The sequence below is a fragment of the Delphinus delphis genome, chromosome 1 (assembly GCF_949987515.2).
Source record: "Delphinus delphis chromosome 1, mDelDel1.2, whole genome shotgun sequence".
NCBI lineage: Eukaryota > Metazoa > Chordata > Mammalia > Artiodactyla > Delphinidae > Delphinus > Delphinus delphis.
In genome coordinates, this window is record NC_082683.1 from 67,264,016 (window position 1) to 67,281,176 (window position 17,161).

General features: G+C 34.8%; 1 protein-coding gene across 4 annotated transcripts in view; it reads right to left on the reverse strand.

Annotated features, from left to right (window-relative positions):
* ZZZ3 (zinc finger ZZ-type containing 3) overlaps positions 1-17,161 on the reverse strand; it is a 103,899-nt gene that overhangs the window by 55,024 nt on the left and 31,714 nt on the right. For 3 of the 4 annotated variants that reach the window (XM_060023899.1, XM_060023887.1, XM_069541171.1), the window contains exons 2-3: positions 6,756-6,889; positions 4,989-5,142 (exon numbers count right to left, since the gene is read on the reverse strand). The gene's annotated coding sequence lies outside the window, so the exon portion shown is untranslated. The remainder of the gene's footprint in view (positions 1-4,988; positions 5,143-6,755; positions 6,890-17,161) is intronic. The other variant, XM_060023893.1, reaches the window with a different exon arrangement.

Below are 17,161 nucleotides of genomic sequence, written 5' to 3' on the forward strand. Positions count from 1 at the left end.
ACTTTTTAATCCATGTATAGCCATATTAAATTTTGTGATATAATTATTTTATTAACATTTCCAAAAGTGATAATATTAGCTAACAATTATATGGCACTTAATACATTCCAGGAATCGTTCTATATGCTTTACATACGTTAACTCACTTAAGTCTAACAACAATTAGAATAAGTGCTTATTATCATTCCTACTTCATAAATGAGGAGATTGAGGCACATACAGTTTAAGTAATCTGTCCAAATTCACACAGCTAGTAAACTGCTGGGCAGGGCCCTAGATTCCACGCTCTTAACCTTCCTCGCTATGTATCTACCTCTCAGATATACAGGGGCAAAGCGCCCAGAAAGATCTCTCTCAAAGACAGGACTTCATCTTGGTTATTAAAATAATAATCTTGAATTTATATAGCAGCTATCATATAAACTATCCCAATCACTTCTCATGTTTTCTCAACACTTCTGGGAGGTAAAAAGACAGGCTCTGCTCTTTTTAATTCACTCTTACTAAAATGAGTTTCAGGTCAAATTCTTTGATAACAAACCACGTGGCATCCAAAAAAATTTGGCTGCAGTAGAATTTTTTATAACTAAGCAGATGAACAGAAATCGCAGTAGAATTTTTTATAACTAAGCAGATGAACAGAAATCACAACCGTAGCTTATACTTGCTAAGAGCAATACAGAGCAAAGCCAAGCCACCCTAGTCTCTAGAAGTAGAGCCACAAATTAGCAAGTGAAAGGAAGTATTCTAAAGAGGATAGAAGAAAAAGGGAAAGAAGCACACTGCCGAACAAATATTACATTTAAGAAATCAGGAATACACATATAACCCCATCCTTTCCTTCTTTGAACTCCTGAGTATATGTGTATGCCACAGTATTAATGCATGTTGAGGAGATGAGCAGGCTTTCTGGTGTGGATGCTTTGGTGCTTCTATAATACAAATGAGAGGGAAACTGAAAACTGCCCTGATTGATCCATTTGTATAAACTGAGCGATTCAGTGATTATTTTCCAAGGTTCTCCCAACAAGCAGAATTAAAGGAGCTGTTAAAATTTCAAGTCTCCATTCTTCTGCTCCTCCTCTATTTAGCTTTCAAAAGATACTTTGCCACTTCACTGCCTGACTTCAAATGGGGTGCAGGATGGACAGAGAAAAGAGGCCAGTAATGGTCGTAGTACAAAGCTGCACAGGAACCTCTTCCCTCATCCCTTTTGCCAGCTTTCCCACAAGCTCACTCTCCTATAACCCTCCAAATGCCATTCTACCCCTCTCCCCGCAAATCAAATACAATCTCTCCTTTGCCTCAACTTAGAAGTATCTAACAGTTGGAAAGGTTATTAAGAGCTACAGAAGATACAGCAACACGGTATCACATACAAAAAGAAGAAACTGCCTTCTTGTTCCTGCCTGCTGACAAAATGAATAAAGTGAAGAAGTATCCTGTAAAATATGTAAGTCAGTTGAATTTAGTTTTGTTTCAGAGTATGGCATACTTCTAAATTTTTAATTAACAATTTTTTAAAACCTTACAAGACTCACAAAATCAGCCCTGGGATTAAAGTGTGAAAATTCTTTCTAGAGAATTCCATAGCAATCACATGAACAGTAAGTATGGAACATTGATCAGAACTTAAAAATAATGCTTTTCAAAGTAAACTTTTACTCTTTTGGGACTCATTAGTCAGACCTGATGTATAATTCTCTTCTGTTAAAATCTTCTTATCAAGATTACAGTCTATTTTTATTCACAGGTAATAAACAGTGAATGACCCATAAACATCCACTTTTAATTACAAAACTTTAAGTTAAACTTCAGATGATGTTTCAAAAGAGCACAAACTAAAAAGTATTAAAATCAATGTATTTGTTTCATGTATCCAAATCTGAAGCCTTCAAATTTGAAGATTACAGATTTTTAAATATTAAATACCTATGTAAATATAACAAACATAAGCTAATTTTATAAACTTTATTTATAAAACCTAATGCAAATATCTTTAATGCCAATTTGATTATATTCATGATTTATGGTTCAAAAATAATATTGGCAAGAGTAATATTTTATAAACACACACAAAAAACTGTTCATCTTTATTTTTAAAAATATGATGCCAATTGAGGGCATATAAACTTCAAATGATTCTGGTAACAGGCATTCCTAGACCTTTTCTCTCCACACCAACCCAAATGAGAGCAAAATTTCTGCCTTATCATTATTAATGAAGTAATCCTATTATTCGTAGTACCCAAAACTACTAACAAAGAATATATATATATCATTATAAAACACCACCTATAATGAGGGTCTGTTTTATTTCTGCACCATTCCAGTGATCAATCAAAACACTGATCAACATGAAATATTAAAACTTTTTTCATTTCTTTTGCTCCCTAAAAATATTTTTATTCCGTTCACAACTACAATGAAGTCCAAGTTTTAGAGTTCTCAAACCCTATGCTATTGGGCCATATTTTATATGAAACTGTTTTGTGATAAGAACCCTTGTGGTACCTCAAACTCTTGCAACTCAAAGTGTGGCCTGAACACCTGAAACTAACACAACATTGTAAATAGACTATACTCCAATAAAAAGTAAAAATAATAATAATAATAAAGAAACCAATAGGATATTTTGTATAGAAATTTGGTGACTCATATTTACTGTCCTTAAAGTAAAGTATAAAAGTCTTAAAAAAAAAAAAAAGTGTGGCCTGAGAACCAGCACCATGGACATCTACTGGAAGCTTGTTACAAATGCAGAATATCAGGCCCTGCCTTAGACCTCCCAATTAATTTGATTCCCAGGTCATTAAATGTCTATTAGGGTTTGAGAAGCAGTGCCTTAGACCACTGCATCCAGACAGTAGTCTATTAAAATATATCAAGTTTCACACTAAATTAGATCATTATAACATATCCTTTAATTATTTATTCGATCCTAATAATAAAAAATTTATAAATAAAACCATTATCCCTTTGGCTAAGGAAGCACCAAATAGAGGACTATAAAAATCTCTTGCCTGAAATTAACATATTACATATACTTAAGGTATTAAATTGGTTAAAATTCTGAAGATTAGAGTTAAGTGAAATTTCAACACTCTTCCTTCTAATGATTTTTTTCTTCTGTTCTAACCTTTTTCTTCATTATCTTTTCTATTTTTGAATAAGCATTTATAAAGACACATATTTTCTGTAGTTATCTGATAAACTGAGTGTAAAATTCAATTACCGAAAAGAGACTAACAATGTTCCAATTATCTCAACCAAGTCTCAACATTGTTTTGCCATGCTGTGTAAAGTATTATAGACTAAAAGCAGTTGTCTTCCTCATTTTAGCTGCATAACAGAAGAGTTACTAAAGAAATTTAGTGAAGAGGTTTGGAGTACAAAATTATATTCCAGCCAAAAATTAGGTTGCTAAAGGAAGAGAAAAAAACTCATTTACAAACAAAGTATCTCAGAAAATACCCCTGCTAGTTAAGTAAATAGTTAACATGGTTTAAACATTAGCCAGCACCCAACTAGAACTGGTAATTCAATCAATCACTCTAGTTTTAGAATTAAGGGAAACTGTTAGTTAACAGATTCATATGGGCAAAACCCAATCTAGCAACTAGAATGATGTTTTTCCTATGTTACCCACAAACTAATGAATATGGCATTTTCCACAATAGAGGGAAGAGAATATAATCAATCACTAGAATTCCTCTCTTCCCCACCTTCGTGAGTTTTCATTCTATTGCAGGACATATCTCAGAAGGAGAGTCAACCAAATTTTACCCTGTCCATTCACATTAAGGCCCAAATCCTACCTATAATTCAATGTCTCACCCATTTATTTACTGCTGAACTACCCTCTCCCAAATTTGAATCTACTTGTAGGATCTAATTATAGGATTCTCAAATATAATTATAGGATTCTGAAACGCTCTCTGAAACAGTATCAGCTATGTTTCAGATCATAAATTTCCAGCCCCTGTGATCACATCTGTACCACTGTTTCAGTGACTGAAAGTAAAATGGTCCACCTAATGAAACACTACTCCAGCTATCTATCACCTTTACTTTAGAAATCTCAAAAGATATTTCAAAGACACTGCCTGTAAGCTTTTTTTCCCACTATAATTACTGAAGTAGTATGGTTTATTTTGGGAATTGAAGGACTGGCAATCCTTCATTAACATCAATATTCTAGCTGATATTTATTTAGTTTTATTAAGTGAACAATTTTTAGGAACTGGTCATGATACCACGTAGACAAACCAAAGCGAAAGGCAAAAAGAACAAGAGCAATTGCGAAGTGTTACCAATGATTCTTTTTCTATTTGTCTAGAACATAAACAGGAACTGTTTAATAACGGTTTAGGGACTATCCTTGTCATACAATTCTTTTAAGACAAATTTCTTTGCTGAGCAATTACCACTATTATCTATAATGTCAAAAGTATCTATAAGGTTAAAAGAAGGAGAGTGAGACCTGGGGACCTATCTATGTAATTCAACTTAAGGTTCTTAATATCAGTCTCTTTGAACCCTGGGAACTCTATTACATACTACCTTGATCCCCTGTTTAAAGGGATCTCTTCTTTCTTCCCCATTCAGAGAGGGGCGAGGGGGTAGGCAGAGAGACATAGATATAGAGAGAGCTGAATGAATATACACTTAAAAAGACAAGTGGGGAGAAAGAGAAGTCAAGGAATTTCATACTACCCTTGAATCAAAAATACCTAGAGTGTCAAAGAAAGGTATAATGCTCTAGAGATTCCAATGTACTTTAAGTCACTTCATTTATCCCCTGTTGAAAAAATATATCATCCCTATGCCATTCCCTATAGCTCTGCGCTCCTATGAACAGCTACCCAGACTGCACAATTTTCCATGCACCGAAGGAAGTATAGAAAAATAACAAGCCTCCTCTCCTTAATTACAGGCAAACAAACAGACTATAGTTGTCTTCACTACTACAAAACTAAATAACTTACCTGTATAACCAAAGATCTATCATTGTGGAAATATTATCTCTTTTCCTTATATCCTGAAGGAGTTGGAGCTATGATCTAGAATAGAGCTTAAGCATCATGGTTTCAGACTCTCAGCTTCAGCCATGGAGAATACTAGAACTTCCTAAATTCCTTTCTTTAAAAATAAAATAATAAAAAAAAAGAATTAAAGAATCAAATTAACTTATGCTAAAATATTTTAGTAACATCTTTGGTAATTCTTGTTAACTTTGTAGCCTCAGATATATCAAGAAACTGGAAAAGGATTTTTAGAAACCAACAAAAACAAACCAAAAAGAGCTTGAAATATACTAAATCTTTACAACAACTCAGTATTATTTTGAGTCAAAATGTAACTCAGTTCTTTTCTAGAGTCTAAGGCAATATTGTTTTGATGTGACCCAAAGACTGCCCTTGATAAGAAGATTTCTCATACGGAATTTATAATCTCTTACTCTTATTCTAGAGGCCTTCCCAAAGTTTGGCTTTCAGGTATTTAAAACTAGGAACTGAACAACAAAATTAATTTAGATTATGTACAACAAAGAATCAACCAAGTCTTCTGCAATATATATACATTATAACTTTGGTTATATAAAGTGCTACAAGACTTTACAAAGGGAAATTTTTTATAAAGGGAAATTTCTATTATTTTTGGCATATGGATTTTCAACAAAAACAAAAACATAAGGATTTTCTGGCTTTAGTACCCAGTTGGCCAGATATTTTAATTAATCTAATTATAATCCATTTCTTGGACAGTCTGGCTAATTACAGTTTTACTTTATAATAATGTATTATGATATCCTTTTCAGAGAATCTGGATAAATGGGTTACTATGAGTGCCCATCCAAAAACAAGGAGGAACACCAGGAAAAAGACTAACGATGTTCATGATGGAAACTGTCACTTTATTATAAACATAAAACTAGATATTCTAGAAGTGACACTATTTTTGGTAAAAGATTGCAACTTAAAAACTAATGCAAAAAAATTTTTTAAATAAAAACTGATGCAATTATCAAGCTTTGTAAACTAGATTTACTGCCTAGAAAAAATAAATAGATTACAGTTTAAGTCAGCAAGAGGGCAACAAGGCTAATATCTAATATCTATAGATGCAACCTCTCCCAGATATGTCTTCTAAATTCTTGAAAAGCACAAGGTAGGAAAATTGTCTAAATAAAATTATTTAATACTACATTAAAAAATGTTCTAAATTAACATGAGGAGGGTGCACAGTGAAAAATGGTCCTACAAAAAAGTAACCCTTGACTTGAAACTTCACTCTTCTTATAACATTCGAATTGCCAACGCCTTTGTACTCAGCCCTGAAATCCTTTCACAAACATGGTAAAGCATTACACTGTATGGTGTATGGAGATGGTAGCAAACAACAGAGCCAAAGAGGATCCACAGTTTAGGATGTGTCTCTGAGTATCCGCTGGCACGCCCATTCCAGCGCTCTATCAAGTTCCAATCAGTCACGTTACTATCCTATTTGGGTAGGGTTTGCTGTTGAAACATCATCCATTATGATATTTGCCAGGCAAGGAGATCTGCAACAGTTATTTTCACAGAAGAACTGATACTTACAGCTGAGTCCTACCAGTATTAAGATAAACAGGATCATGCAGATGATTAGGCAGATTAGGCTTCTTAAAAGCCTAATACAGTGAAAAGGAAACTTCAATTACTTCTACTAACTAAAGCCCACTTGGCCTTAATTAAGATTACATTTTTTCTTACCTTTTTAAAAAGTGTTTCGCCTATTATTTGATTCCCAAGCGTCTGCATTTATCTGTCATCACTGTTAATGTCCATGTTACACTGTGACTTCAGGTATTACTTATTTATATGGTTGTACTAGCACAACTTGATATCTGTGAAGGGAAACCACAATATAGTCACTATGGATGTGTTACTGTTTACAGATTTGTGGATAAAACTGATAATATTTCTTAACACACCACACACTGCATTTTCTAATAAATTTCACAAATAATTCCTTATATTTAGCTACAAAATATGTTACTTTTTAGCAGACTAAGATGATTTGTTAACACTCTTACAAATCCTTCTCACAGTACCCACATAAAATATTTCAAATTTAATTCTAAATTAAAATTCTTACAAGTTTTAGAGCTTCTTAGATTCCTTTTCTGACTACCAATGTAGACATGCAGATATATCTGTAATTTCTCAGACATTAATAGAAAAGTACTTTTTTGTGTTTTATAACAATATTAGGGAATAAATCTAGAAGCTTAAGAATGCAGTAAAAAAGATCATGACTTTCCCCTAAATGTGACTTTAAAACATTCTATGTCTTTTAAAGTAACATTTTTGTCTTGGTTAGATTATCCCTCTGTGACTAATCTGACCATATTATTTTGAATATAAATAGAAAATAAATGTGACAAAATAAGTGAAGAAACAAATCAAGATGTAGCTGTACAAACGTTCCTTAAAAAAAAGTAAGCTTCTTAAAAACATACACATGGTTGTAGGTTACAAGTCTGAGAAACACATCAATGTGCTTACAATGATAATGAAAAGCATTATATAAAACTTTAAGTCATTTCTACCCATTTATTATTGGAAAAATAAGCTAAAAAAAAGTCATATGTATGTCAAAGAAATCTATCAATGGCATTCTAAAATGATTCAGCATGGTGTACCATCCCAAATTCCAAAATCTACACAGAAAATGCAGATAGCCTTACATCTGTTTTGTGGATAAAATTTGTTACTGGAGTTGTCAACCTGACAGATGTTCTCAGTGAAAAGTTTCACTAAAATACAGTAGAAAACTAACATAATATCAATTATATTTAAATTTTTTTTAATTGGAGGAAAAAAAAATAGACAGCGATTAATAAATACTAATACCTATCCTCAAACACTTCATTCCTATTATTTGTTTTCTTTTTTTTTTTCCCCTGCCACTCCACACATCTTGTGGGATCCTAGTTCCCCGACCAGGGATTGCACGTGGGTCCCCTGCAGTGGAAGCACAGAGTCCTAACCACTGGACTGTCAGTGCATTACCTCATTTGTCTTCAAACGTTAAAAAAGACTTTAGGAAATGCCAAAAAAAGTTAATACAGATCTAGGTATTCCTAAATTTAAAAGTTGATATAAATTCTCTTGTAACAAGCAAGGAGTTAAAATAGTCAAAACTCTTCTTATATTCCCTACATAGCAGTCTTCATTTCATTCACTATACATTTCATATTTAAGATTCTGCACAAATACTATATGCTTTCTGGAGCAGAAAAGCTACTTAGAATTGTGACAAGCTACAATAATTTTTAAATGTGAACTATTTAAATATATAACTTACTTCCAGAAGTTTAAAAAACTTAGCTACTTTGTCTTTTGAAACGCATACAAAATAGAAAACAAACCATTTAAATCCCATTCCTAAGGGCTTATTTATTCTTTGCCACAGAGCTTTGCTTGTTTTCACGTACTAACAAAATTCATTGACTATTCAAGAATTCCAAAAGCAAATCCAGAAACCAATCTTGACTGAAAAGAATTACTTTTCCTACCATTTGCAGTCTAACACTAGTACTACTGTGTTAAACAGATTACGGATCTCAGATTCATGGCACATATGAAATCACTTCAAAAGACTACAGAAAATCTCACTAGAAAATATATCAGTTCTACTAATACAGCAAAGTTATAAACCACACAACATACTATAAAAGTAAAACAGTGACATCCAAGCTAAATGCAATCTAAATTATAAGACACTGAATTTTTTTTTTTTTAGTTTTATAAGACCTTGGGGATAAAAACTCAGAACAAAGGTTATAATATAGATTCATATTTCACACCCAATTCTTCAGTTGTTATAAGAAAAATACTGAACACATGCACTGCAGTACACTATGGCTTTAAGTGATTTTAAAAGAAAACAGAGAGAGGGACATTCAAAGCTGGTTGTAAAAAGCATTAAGATAATGGTCAAAGACAAAAATACTTTTTCTAGACAATTAAGTTTATCACAGTTACTTGCTATAGAGACCTGAACCGAATTTTCACTTGGTACAAAGTATGACCAAGAAGATCACACTTTCCTGGCTCCCTAAATTGTTTGTAACCACAGATGCAGTGTCTTGGATGCCTCCTACAGATTTCAGAGATAAGCCTATTACATAGTCAACAGAAAGGAATAGAAAGAGCATCAGATTTGGTGGAAGGAGAAGGAAATATGATTCTCTACCCACCATCAATAATAACTGTTTGACCAAGAGAAAACCACTTTGCACTTCTGCATTTCATTTCTTCACCTATAAAACAGGAGACATAATACCTGCCGACTACATCTCAGGGTTACTATGAAGTTCAGTAAGATTATACCTGCAAAGCAGGCAAACTTTAGTGTGCCTAGGAAATTCCTGGAACTAACTGCCCCAGAAATTCAGATTCAGCAGTTCTGGACATGCACACATAAATCTTTATTTTTAATTAACCACTTCAGGTCATTCCAATGTAGGGATCCCCCAAAGATGAGGCTCACCCTTTGAAAAAAAAAATTCCATCACTTTCTTCTGAAACTTTAGTGTTTGTAAGCATTACCCTAGGGGCTTATTTAAAATACAAATTTTTAAACCTCATCCTTAGAAATTCAGATTCAATAAAGGTGGGGCAGGACACAGAATCCTCATTTTTATCAAACACACTACAGGTGACTGAGATGTAAATGGCTCATGACCCATCCTTTTACAAACCCTGAACTAGATTCTTCCCCATACACGTTTCTCAAATCGTTCCCCACCTCTCTTGTGTCATCCATGACTAACATTAGGCCTTCATCACTTCTCACTTGAACTAACCCACATGACTTATAATTGGTCCCTCTACTTTAAGTCTTGTCCCTTACAAATGCATGGTCTACAGCGGGGTCTAAAGCGCACATTTCTGTCACTCTCTTATCTAAAACTTCCAAGGGACTTCCGCTTCTGGCCAAGACAGGGTAACAGAGATGAGATTTACGTTCCTATCCGAAACAACTAAAAATCTGGGCAAAATATATGAAAATGTTTTTCAGACACTGGAAACCAGACAATATAGGAGAGTGATCGATGAAAGAGAAGAAACAAATAAAGCAAAGCCCCAGCTTCCTGCTTGGAGAGTTTCCAAGCTTCAGAGTGAGGAGGGTGATCCCAGGCAAAGCAGTCTCCCTGATTTAAGAAAATGAAGCACAGAGTCTGGGGAGACCCAAGTAGCTAAGGTTCCCAGAACACTTGTACCAGAGAGGAGGCAGCTTCAGAGAGAGCAAGTAAGACCTCAGGAGATCTGCAGAGATCCTCCTCAAGTCTTGAGCTGAGCACTGATCAGTATATGCAGTGTATCCAAGGCCTGGAAAACCACTCTTACCCATAGCCAGGGGTATGTTAGAAAATGTGTAACAACCAAGGGCAGTTGGTGGTTTATAGTTCCTGGTTTGCAGGGTTACCAATGACTCTGGTGTGAATACTCCTACCCATGGCCAATTTCAAGCTATCAAGGAATAACACTGAGTGCAAAGATGGGAAGAGATACATGATAACACATTAAACATTACAGAATATTTCTAAAATAGTGATATAATAAATTACCACCAAAGCATCAAAATAGTAATAAGTAATAATATAATTTGCAAGTAATGAGTTTTGAGTATTTATCACCTTTATTCTTAATATAACTGATTTAACTATAAGTGTATATAATTTAATTCTATTAAGAATTAAGCCAGCTCACAAACTTCCCTATATTTTGAAAACTGGCCCTCACAAGCTCTAGTATACCACTGCCCATGGCTCACACAGGGCCAGGAATAGTTTGTATACCTATCAGCTAGAGTAGAAAAACTCATAATTCATAAGACATCAAGTACAGTGCTCAGGAGGGCATTGCTTCAGTAGTGGGACAAAATGAGCTCTAGACTAAAGATTGCTCTAGTCCCACCTAACAAAGATTAAAAGCGAGCCCCAAAAGAATAAATCCATTTGCAAGGAACTTAACTGTATCCCAGAACAAAACTCAAAAATATTTATAGGAATACAAAAACGTCTAGCACCAAACAACGTAAAACTGACAATGCCTAGCATCTAATAAAAAATTACCAGACATGCTAAGAAACAGGAAGATACTACATATAATGAGAAAATCAATCAATTAAAAAGGACACATACATGAAAGATTAACTAGGCAGGAACATTAAATCAGTTATTATAGCTGTTGTTAATACATTCAGAAAGATAAATGGAAAGGTTAAGCATGTTAGGTACAGATATGAAAGATATTTTTAAGAATTGATTCTTCTAGTAATGAAAAATGCTGGTTGGGATAAACAGCAGATTAGATACTGCAAAGAAAATGTCAATGAACATGAAAGCATAGCAACAGAAACTACAAAATAAAGCACAGAGACAAACAAAACTGAATAAAAAAAGCATAAATGAGCTGTGAGACAACGTCAAGCGGCCTAGTAGATGGGTAACTGGAGTGCACAAAAGCAGAAAAAAATGTCTGAAAAAGTAATGGCCCCAAATTTTTCAAATTTGACGGAAATTATAAACACACAGATCACAGAGACTAAACCCCAAGCACAAGAAACATGAAGAAAAGCACAGCACATCATAAGCAAATTGCTTTAAATAAGTTAAAAAAAAAAAAGAATATCTTAAAAGCAGATGGAGAAAAATGACACATTATATACACGGGAAGAATAAGATTGAAAGCAGACTATTCACTAGAAACAACACAAGACACAAGACAGTGAAGTTTACCTTCATACTGAAAGAAACTATCAACTGATAATTCGATAGTTTTTGAAAGATATGTTCTCTAAGTTGAAATAAAGATGATTTCAAATGGCAAATGTTGGAAGATGCCATCACCAACAGAAATAAACTATAGGAAATGTTAGAGGACTTCCCTGGCGGTCCAGTGGTTAAGACTCTGCGCTTCCACTGCACGGGACGTGGGTTCGATCTCTGGTTAGGGAACTAAGATCCTGCGTGCTGCGTGGCACAGCCCCCACCCACCCCCAAAAAATGTTAAAAGAAGTTCTTCAGGCAGAAGAAAAAAGATACTGGTTGGAACTCTGGATCTAACCAAATGAATGAAAAGCACCAGAAATGGAAAATGAGGGTAAATCTAAAAGAGTTTTCCTCTTAGTTGTTATATCTCTTTAAAAGATAACTGGGACTTCCCAGGTGGCGCAGTGGTTAAGAATCCCCTGCCAATGCCGGGGACACGGGTTCGAGCCCTGGGCCCGGAAGATCCCACATGCCTCGGAGCAACTAAGCCCATGCACCACAACTACTGAAGCCCGCACGCCTAGAGCCTGTGCTCCGCAACAAGAGAAGCCACTGCCAACTAGAGAAAGCCTGCACGCAGCAACAAAGACTCAATGCAGCCAAAAATGAATAAATAAATAAATAAATTTATTTATTTTTTTAAAAAAGATAATTGACTATTTAAAACAAAATAATACCAATATACTGTGAAGTTTATAACATGCACAGAAGTAAAAGGTAATAATAGCACAACAACCAGGAAGGTAATAATAGCACAACAACCAGGTAATAATAGCACAACAACAACCTTACAACAATACAATGTTGTAAGGTTGTTATATTACATGTGAAGTGGTATAATATAATTTCAAGATACTCTGTGATAAGTTAAAGATGTAGACTATGAACCCTAACAGCAATCACTTGCAAAAAAAAAAAAAAGATGATAGTTAATAAGCCAACAAAAGAAATAAAATAAAACATAAAAAAAATACTAAATCCAAAAGGCAGAAAAAGGGAAAAGAGAACAAAGACAATATAGGAAAAAATTTTAAACAATAGCAAGGTAGTAGGTTTAAACTTAACTACAGCTAATGTAAATGGTCTAAAATCAGTTTTAAAATAGTTATTTGGAAAAAGTTGCTTGGAAAGAATATCAATAAATTTTTAAAGATTCAAGTAATACAAATTAACCATGATGGAATTAAATTAGAAATCAATACTAAAAGTATATCTCAAAATCCCGAAATATCTCAAAATAAATAGCATGTTCTAAATACCCCATGAGTCAAAGAAGAAAGAGAAATGAAGGGAGAAATTAGAAAATAGTGTAACTAAATGAAAATAAAAACACAACATATTAGCATCTGTGGGATGCAACAAAAGCAGCACTTAAAGGAAAATTTATAGCAGAAAACATTAGAAAAGAAATAAGAACTCAACATAACAACATCAACTTCCACCTTAAGAAACTAGGGGAAAAAAGAATAATATAACCCATATAAAAAACAAAGGGAATAATAAAGAACAGAAATCAATGAAAACTGAAAACAGAAAAACAAACATCAATAAAACTGATAAATCTCTTGCCAGACTGATCAGGAAAAAAATATATAAATTATTAATATTAAGAAACAAGGAGGGACTTCCCTGGTGGTCCAGTGGTTAAGAATTCGCCTTCCAACGCAGGGGACGTGGGTTCGACCCTTGGTCGGGGAACTAAGATCTCACGTGCCGCGGGGCAACTGAGCTCACGAACCTCAACTAGAGAGCCTGTGTGCCGCAACTACAGAGCCCGTGCGTTCTGGAGCCTGTGTGCCACAACTAGAGAGAAGCCCACATGCCACAACAAAAAATCCCACATGCTGCAACTAAGACCCGACACAACCAAATAAATAGATAAATTAAAAAAAAAAAAGAAGAAGTGGTATAACTGTAGATTCCGTATTTAAAAGATAATTATTCCAACAAGGGAACCAAGATAAATCAATGGGGGAAAAAATAATCTTCCCCAAAAATGGTGCTAACAAAAATGGAATATCCACATGCAAGAGAAAGTTGGACACCTATTTTTGCATTACATTCAAAAATTAACTAAAAACGAATCAAAGACCAATGTGTAGGAGCTAAAATTATAATATTCCTTGAAGAAAAATAAATATAAATCCTTGTTACCCTGGATTAGACAATGGTTTCTTACATATAACCCTTAAAGCACAAGCAACCAAGGACAAATACTACACGATTCCACTTATATGAGGTAACTAAAGTAGTCAAATTCATAGAGATAGAAAATACACTGGTGGTTTCCAGAGACTAGGGAAAGAGGGTAATGGAAAGTTATTGTTTAATGGATAGAGTTACAGTTTTACAAAATCAAATTAGTTCTAGAGGTGGATGATAGTGATGACTGCCCAACAATGTGAATGTACTTAATGCCATTAAAACTGTACACTTTAGGGACTTCCCTGGCGGCGCAGTGGTTAAGAATCTGCCTGCCAATGGAGGGGACACGGGTTTGAGCCCTGGTCCAGGAAAATCCCACATGCCGCGGAGCAACCAAGGCCGAGAGCCACAACTACTGAGCCCGCGTGCCACAACTACTGAGGCCCGTGCACCTGGAGCCCAAGCACCGCAATGAAGAGTAGCCCCCACTCACCGCAACTAGAAAAGCCTGCGCACAGCAACGAAGACCCAATGCGGCCAAAAAACAAAAACAAAACTGTACACTTTAAAAATGGTCAATTTTACGGACTCTCACACACACACACACACACACATGAATATTAGCCACAAAAAGAATGAAATACTGCCATTTGCAGCAACATGGATAGACTTAGAGATTAGGCTTAGTGAAATAAGTCAGACGGGAAGACATATACTATATTATATCACTTACATGTGAAATCTAAAAAATAATACAAATGAATATATATGCAAAACAGACTCACAGATACAGAAAACAAACTTGTGGTTACCAAAAGGGAGAGGGAAGGGGGGAGGGACAAATTAGCAGTATGGGATTGATAGATACAAACTACTATAAAATAGATAAGCAACAAGGATATACCATACAGCACAGGGAATTATATACTTTAATCTTGTAATAACCTATAATAGAATATAATCTGCAAAAATACTGAATTACTATGCTTTACACCTGAAACTAACACAATAGTGTAAATCAACTATACTTCAATTTTTAAAATGGTCAATTTTATGTTATGGATATTCTACCACAATTTAAAAATTAAAACTAAAAAGAAAGAAGCAACCAAAGGAAAATACAGATAAACTGGAATCATCAAAATTTAAACCTTTGGTGCTTCTAAGAACTGTATCAAGATAACGAGACAAACCACAGAATGACAGAAAATATCTGTAAATCACTCATCTACAAAGAACCTTTACAACTAAACAAAAAGACAAGCAATCTAAAAAATGAGCAATGGACTTGAATACATATTTCTGCAAAAAAGATGTACAAAAAGCCAATAAGCACATGAAAAGATGCTGAATATCATTGGTCATCAGGGAAATATAAGTCAAAACCAAAATGAAATATCACTTCATACCCACTATGATTAATATGACAAAAAAATGGATAACAATACTGACAGGATATGGAGAAATTGGTACCCTCATAACTTGCTGGTGTAAATACAAAATGTTGCAGCTGCTTTGGAAAAGTCTGGCAGGTCCTTAATAAGTTAAAGATAGAATTACCATATGACCCAGAAATTTCACTCCTAGATATATACCCAGCAAAAAGAAAACACTTTCACACAAAAACTTGTCCATGAATGTTCATAGCAACATTATTCATAATAGGCAAAAAGTGAAAACAACCCAAATGTCCATAAACTGCTGAATGGATATATAAAATGTGGTACACAATGGAATATTCATTCAGCCATAAAAAGGAGTGAGGTGTTGATACCTGCTACAACATGGATGAACCTTAAAAACATAAGTGAAAGAGGCCAGTCACAAAAGGTCACATATTGTATAATTCTATTTATATGAAATATCCAGAACAGGCAAATTCATAGCCAAAAGCTACAAAAAGGAGATTAGTGGTTGCAGAGACTGGAGGAAGGGAGGAGATGGTGGAAAGATGGGTATGGGGTTTCTTTTTAGAGCGATGAAAGTATTCTAAAGGTGATGCTTATGGAACTTTGTGAATATATTAAAAATTACTGAATTATACATTTTAAAGGGGTGATTTTATTATATCTAAATTTTATATTATCTCTCTCTCTCTCTCTCTCTCTCTCTTTTTGGCTGTACCTCGCAGCATGCAGGATCTTAGTTCCTTGACCAGGGACCAAACCCATGCCCCCTGCAGTAGAAGCACAGTCTTAGCCACTGGACCGCCAGGGAAGTCCCCTATGTTATCTCATTTTTTATGTTATTTTTAACTTACCTATTAAAAGTATGGTATACATACAGAGAAGTACGCAAATTTTAAACGTGCAGCTTGATGAATTATCACAAAGTGTAGAGGTATATAAGAGTTCCAAGGATAATTTTGATAAACAACCAAGGATTAAAACTACTACCTCTGCCTCAAGTGTCTTTACCTTCTTTCCTTTGCTAGCTAACATTTATCTTGCCCTTCAAGTCACAGATCAGATGCAACCAACTCCTATAAGAAGCTATGTGGGGCTTCCCTGGTGGCGCAGAGGTTAAGAATCCACCTGCCAATGCAGGGGACACGGGTTCCAGCCCTGGTCCGGGAAGATCCCACTATGCCACGGAGCAACTAAGCCCGAGCGCCACAACTACTGAAGCCTGCACGCCTAGAGCCTGTGCTCCGCAACGAGAAGCCACCACAATGAGAAGCCCGCGCACCGCAAGGAAGAGTAGCCCCCGCTCGCCGCAACTACAGAAAGCCCGCACACAGCAACGAAGACCCAACGCACCCCAAAAAATTAATTAATTTAAAAAAAAAGACTTTAGCCATAAAGAAGCTATATGTTCTCAGGGAATCCTGTGCATAGCTCTTATCATACCACTGAGCACATGTGGTATTTTCCGAACTCTGTTTTAAAGCAAAAACTCTTAAATTATATGCTAAAGAAACAGAAGAAAGTAAAGCTGCTCTAGTTAAAAACAAGGGTAAAGTCACTGCATGACAGTAAGCTTGCCCACCCTCCCTCAAACTATTCCCCTAGGAGTTTGAAAATTACTACTTACTATACTCTTCTATTCACTTGTATTTCATTCACCAAAACTAGTTTATAGCAAGGCTTCTCATATTTCCCTGATGCTTAGAAAACATTAATTAAACATTATTACTGAGACATTATTCAAACTAAAAGTAAATATGGAGGATAAATCAGTAAGGGGAAA